Raw genomic sequence first — 6,405 nt, forward strand, 5'->3', positions numbered from 1 at the left:
ACACACACACACACACAAACACACACACTATACTTGTAAAACTTGTAGAGGAGGATGAGTTGATGAAAAAGTAACAAGTCAATGAAGACTAACTGTATTGCTGCCCTTGGGAAAATTCATACCATTGATTATTCTGACATAAGGCCAGAGCCTTCAGTCAAGAAGATACAGTAGTCAATTGTGTCATCTCTGGAAAGATCCTGAGAGATCAGCAGAGCCAATGTTTGAAAGGAAGCCCAGTGAAAAGCAGGAGCTTGTCAAGTCCTTACACATGATCAGTAGCAGAGCCAGGATTGGAGTCCAGCCTCCTGTCTCCACTATTTCCCATTGGGCTTTATTGGTCTCCTTCCACAGCCTTTCTTTTTTAAATATGTATGTATGTATGTGTGTATATATATATGTGTGTGTGTGTGTGTGTATATATATATATATATATATATGTATATATATATATATATATATATATATATATATATATATATATATTGATTTCAGAGAGGAAGGGAGAGGGAGAGAGAGATAGAAAAATCAATGATGAGAGAGAATCATTGATCGGCTGCCTTCTACATGCCCCCTACTGGGGATGGAGCCACAACCCGGGCATATGCCCTGACTGGGAACTGAACCGGTGACCCTGCTTCCTGGGTTGATCCTCAACCACTGAACCACACCCAGCTCGGCAGCCTTTCTGTAAGTCCTAAGGTCACAGCTTTGGAGCCCTGCATTGGAGCAGCCAGTGTCCAGGGATGCCCCTATTCTGCCTCTGCCACTCCAGTCACTGCTGGATAATCATTCTAATGTGAGACACAGATGGTCTCTAGATTCAATATGTGGCCAAATTCAGAAAAAGGTTAGAGTCCCATGATATAAAGGTTTCTCAGAAAGTGAAGAAATATGTAAGCCAGTATTTTTCCAATAAAAAAAGTTTGTTTAAATTTGAAGTTATACATATCTGTATATGCATATATGCATATATGTGTGTATACATATGTGTAAGTACATACATGTGTGCACATGTGTTCATTATACATTTGTGTGTATTATATATACATGCAGTGTGTGTGTGCGTACTTTTCCCTAATAATTGTTTTAAAGATCATCTGCTTAATCAGAGGTCAGAGGAGGAAGCCTGATTCTTGCTCTGGGCATTACAAAATGTATATTCATTTGTAATTATTTTTTAATTATAAAAAGATCAGAAAATAATATTTCTCCCATGCCTCACCAGCTAATTTAATAACTATTAATATTTTGCTATATGTCTCTGCTTCTGTTTAAAAGAAAATAATACATATAGAGCTAAAATCTCAATCCTCCATCCATGTCCCTCCACTCTCCCCAGAGAACAGCCCTTGCCTGGAAGTTTGTGTGTCTCCTCCGCTTACATAAATTTATACTTGTTCTCCCATTAAACTATATAAGAGAATTTTGTGTGGATTTTAACATTTCAATAAACAATATCATACTTTATATAACATTTTGTCCTTGAGTTTTTTCACATAACCTTAGGTTTTTGAGAGACTGATACATGTAGATCGAGCTCATTCATTTAACTGCCATCTACTGGTATTTCCTTGTTTAACTATACACAGTTTGCCTATTTTTCTATGGATGCACACTCAGTTTGTCTCCCGAGTTAGCTGCAATAAAGTCCACCTTCCCGAACAGCTCCCACCCCTTGTTGCCAGTTTTCTATGCAACAAAATACTCTTTAAAAATTATAAATACAGCGGTTCCTCCTTTATCCACAAGAAATACATTCCAAGACCCCCAGTAAATGCCTGAAACCACGGCGTACCAAACTCTATATGTACTGGGGGCGGGGGGAGGGTTCATATGCATACTTAACTTTTCTGGTCTTTTTCCTAAAAACAAAACAAACAAACAAACAAACAAACAAACAAAACAGCCCTTTCTGGCTTCTCTTTGGAATATCTCAATTGCCAGCCTCACTGTTCTTATGCTTAGGGGCCACTGTGAAGTGAAGTAAAATAAGGGAGACTTGAGCACAAGCACTGTATACTACAACAGTCGATCTGATAACCAAGACAGCTACCGAATGACACGGGCAGGGAGCGTGTAGAGTGTGGCTGCGGTGAACAAAGGGATGAGTCATGTCCCGGGTGGGATGGAGCTGGACAGTGTGAGGTTTCATCATACTCCTCAAAACAGCCGCTATTTAACACTTATGAATTGCTCATTTCTGGAACTTCCCATTTAATATTTCAGACCACGGTTGACTGTGGGTAAGTGAAAGCAGGAAACCTGGAACCACAGACAAGGAGGCTGCTACAGTAGCCCAGAGCTACTGAGTCAACCTTGGCTGGTGAGATTCGCCCCCTCTGGGTCCCAGCTCCTGAACGTTGGAATCTGAGGAACTCTTTCCACCTTTCCTGAGAACTTCTCTGCTCTGTGCATTCATCCCACACACGTCACGGTGCCAGTGTGGTGCCTGGTCCCATGCCAGTGCCGGTTTATGATCCAGTGTGGTGTGTGCCATGGCTCTGCCAGGCAGCTGCCAAATCAGCCCTAGTTCGCGTGTGTTTGGAACACACCTTTTCAGTGCTCTGGGGCTTCCCTGGATCCAGCTCTTTCTGGAGAGCATGTGAAAACTGCCAGAGTGCAAGCAGGACCAGCACACCCAAGGAGGAAATTCCTGCCCCGAGATGAAATGCCTGTGCTCCCTGGGGTCTGTTCCAGACCTCCTTCCCTTGACACTCCACACCGTCACTTAACTCCCTGGGTCACTTAACTCCCAGGGCTTCAAATGCCATCTTCTCGCCAGTGACGATATAATCTAGATAGCCAGCTTTGATTTTCTCTTAAAACCCAACCCTACATATTCAGTAGACTCTGGAGTCTGCCCGTTAGTTCTCTCTGAGACCCCGCAATGAGAGACTGGCACTCAGCATCCAGTGTAGTGACTTTTGAGGGTTTTGTTTTTTATCATGATCCAGAGGGAAGAATGTTCTACTTTGCAAATAGGGATGTGTGTGTACACAAACACACACACACACACACACACACACACACACCTCAGACAGAAGTTTCATTACATTAATAGTTGCCTTTACTACTTGTAACTAAGAAAAAGAGTCTTGTGACCCTCTGAATTGACCTGACGATGCTTTCATGAGTCACAACTCACAATTTACAAAACACTGTTCTAGTGTGACCTTCTCAGCTCCAGAAGTTGGAAAACTAAAGATATACTCTCCTTATTCTCTTGCAGCTTGGGCTCTAGAACAGCGGTCGCCAAGCAGTGGTCCACAGACCACGGATGGTCTGTGAGGTCCTAAAGGTTGGCGACCGCTGCTCTAGAATAGCTTCGTCTGTGGTGGACCCGACTGTGCTAGGCTCGTCCCTTCTACCACAAGCCCAGCTCTGGAGGCACTTGGCTTCTCCGCAGCTGCTGTTGCAGAGGTCCCCGCATTCACATACTGGCTTAGCAGGTGGGGCACGTCTGGGTGGAGGGAGAGGAGCGTCCATTCTGCTGACATGGTCTGTTGCAGATTCCCAGTAGTTCTAGAACTGCCAGCAGTAGCAGCTTCCTGATTGTCATGGTTTCCTGTTCGAAACAGCAGTGTGGTGGCTCCTGAGGGGGCAGCTTCCTGGATGCAAGATTATTGATGAGATAGCAGCTACCCCAGCAGCGCAGTTTCTAGGAGAGGGGGTAGAGGTTGCTCCTGCAAGCTCAAGCTGGACTCTGCTTCCTCAGCCCTCCTGACAATTCTGTAAGCCTTGTAATACCCTGTGGTAAGTGCCTTCCCGCTAAACTTCCTGTACTCCACAACGGGTACCTGATAGTTACAATCTCAGCATGTACAACATTGACCTCACGACACCCCGAACTTTTTACCATCCCTGCATTCTCAATCTCAAAGTCACTCAAAGTGAGTTTCACAGGACCCTTCTTTCCGATTTCCCATCCAATCCGCATCTGTCCAATTCACCCAATTGTCTAGTCCCAGCCACAATCATCTCACTTGCATTTACTCTCATTACCTTCTAACTCACATCTTTGCCTCTTGTCTTTTCCTCACAAATCCCAGCTCCTAATAGCAATAACAATTGTCCTTGGGCTTGACAGTAATAATCATTTGCCCAGCTTTTCATGTACTCACTCATTTAATTCTCAAAAGAGCCCACGATGAGGTAGACATTATTATCCCCCCTCAGCAATGACATTAACACTCAGAGACACTGAGTAGCATGCCCAACATCACAGTCAGTGGGTGGCAGAGCTGGGATTCAAGTCCTGGTGTGTGAACATCCACCTTCCAACATTCCTTGCTCCGATCACTACAAATGCAGCCTTCCTGAAATCTAAGGTCTCTAAGCCAGCTCCCTCTCCATCTAGACCCTGCCTTTCTCTCTAGCTTCATGCTCCCTCTCACCTCCTGGTGCTCTATGCTCAGATCACACGGAACTTCTCCAAATTCCTCAAGCCTTGTTCTCAGTCTTGCCACCAGATGTTGGCAGATATTCTTTGTACTTGTTTTCCTTTTTTGCCTGGTAAACTCCCATCATTGCTCTGATCTCAGAGAGGTCTTCCTGACTCTCTGGCCTTTCCAAATTCCTGTCTGCCTTCGTCCATACGTGTTCCATCCTTAGGTGCGTAACGGGGCTGTTCAGCCCTGGTTCTTGCTGTAGTGTCTCTCCAACACCCAAACTCCTCAAAGGCAGGAACCCTATCTTATTCAGCACAGAGTCCTCATAGCCCAGCAAGCTTCTGGGGCAAAACAGATAGCCATTCACTATTTCTTAAGTGAATAATCAAATAAAATCTCTTTCAACAGGGGCTTCATTCTAGGGAAAAATAGCAAATAAGCCACCCCACCCCTGAAAAAGGAATAAAAACTCTTTACAACAATATGGAAATGTGAATGGAAAGCTGTCTTTTTCCTTCAAAAGGGTGTTTAGCACTCAGGAAAGTAAGAATGCCTATTAAAGAAAGGGGGCATTTTCAGGAGACAAAGCCCACTGCTGCCACCTGAGAATATGGAAGAAAAAAGACAATCGTTTTGTTTAGTTTACTGAACCTCTCATGAGCCAGGTGCAGTATAGCCTCCATATAACTCATCAACATTCCTACCACTATGAGTTAGCTAGATGCCATTCTATTCATTTTGTAGGTGGGAATACTCACCATAGAGAGTTAAAATCTAATTTTATCTCAGGCCAATTAAGTTAGAATCTCTGGGGTTAAAAGCCAGGCATCAGGTTTACTCCCAGACTTTAGGCTATGTTTGAGAGTCAGTGGTTTAAATCTTGCTGTCCAAATTATGTCCTGGACCAGTAGCCCAGAATCTCACCCTCACCCAGACCTATTAAAACAGAATTTCTATTTCATAAGATCTGCAAGAGACTCGCAGACACATACATCCTGTGAAAGCTCAACCTTGATTCTGTTTCCTCAGCCCTCTGGATAATTCATTACACCATGGGTTTTTAGGAACGCCTGTTTCAATGACTTTCCCTGAATCCATTATGCTTCCCAAGCTGACTTTGGAGATGGGTTCCCCCTCCTCTTCTGCTGCTTATGCAAATATGAGAGTCCAGACACCCCCGAAAGCATCCTCAAGTCACCATGACAGTATTCATTTGTAACATGCTCTTGGTCCAGTTCTCTCCCTCCGGAATCTTAGGCAAGTTCTGGAACAAGGTTCTGGCCAATATGTTGAAAGCTTAGGGTACAGTCAGAAGTGGGCTATGTACTTTCCCTATGGCCAAGGAAAGAGAGGAGACAAGTCTGGGGGCGGCAGATGTGAAGACTGTCTGGAAACTTTTGAGTTTGAATCCTACTGGGATCTTGCTGAGCCACAAACAAACTTACACTTCCACAGCTGCAAAATGAGAAGCATAATCCATCCCAAAGCTGTGGGGAAAACAAACACTCAATAAGCTCGAAAAGTGAGCATGTGTGTGGTGTTTTATGATACTCAGTATCCTCAGAGGAGTCTGGCTCTGGGGGGAGGTGCAGGTTTGAGAGGAATGAAGCTTCCTCAAACTCACTGAATCCGACTCCCACCTGCATCCGGGAAAAACAGCCACTGAACCAACAAAGGTGTACACGAGGCCAACGCCTAGGGGATGCTTTCATACTTTTGGGAAAACTGGCCTGGTTAAGCCAATTGATATTGAGAGATGGGGGCCCCTTCATTGTCTCCTTGGTGTTTTCATGTCTTTTTTTCCACTTAGAGTGGAGCACCTAGGAGGGGAGAATCTGAACCCCAGCACCCAGATCAGTGTCCGGCATTAAGTCAACTCTCAGGAAATCTGTAGATTTCACTCACAGCAAGACAGGTAAGGATATCAGCACAACTAGATAAGAACATGTTGGACTGAAGTCCCCTCTACCTCCCTCACCAGAAGACTCCAAGTGAAAACTAGTTGAGGAATGTC

The sequence above is a fragment of the Plecotus auritus genome (genome assembly GCF_963455305.1).
Source record: "Plecotus auritus genome assembly, chromosome: 5".
NCBI classification, from domain to species: domain Eukaryota; kingdom Metazoa; phylum Chordata; class Mammalia; order Chiroptera; family Vespertilionidae; genus Plecotus; species Plecotus auritus.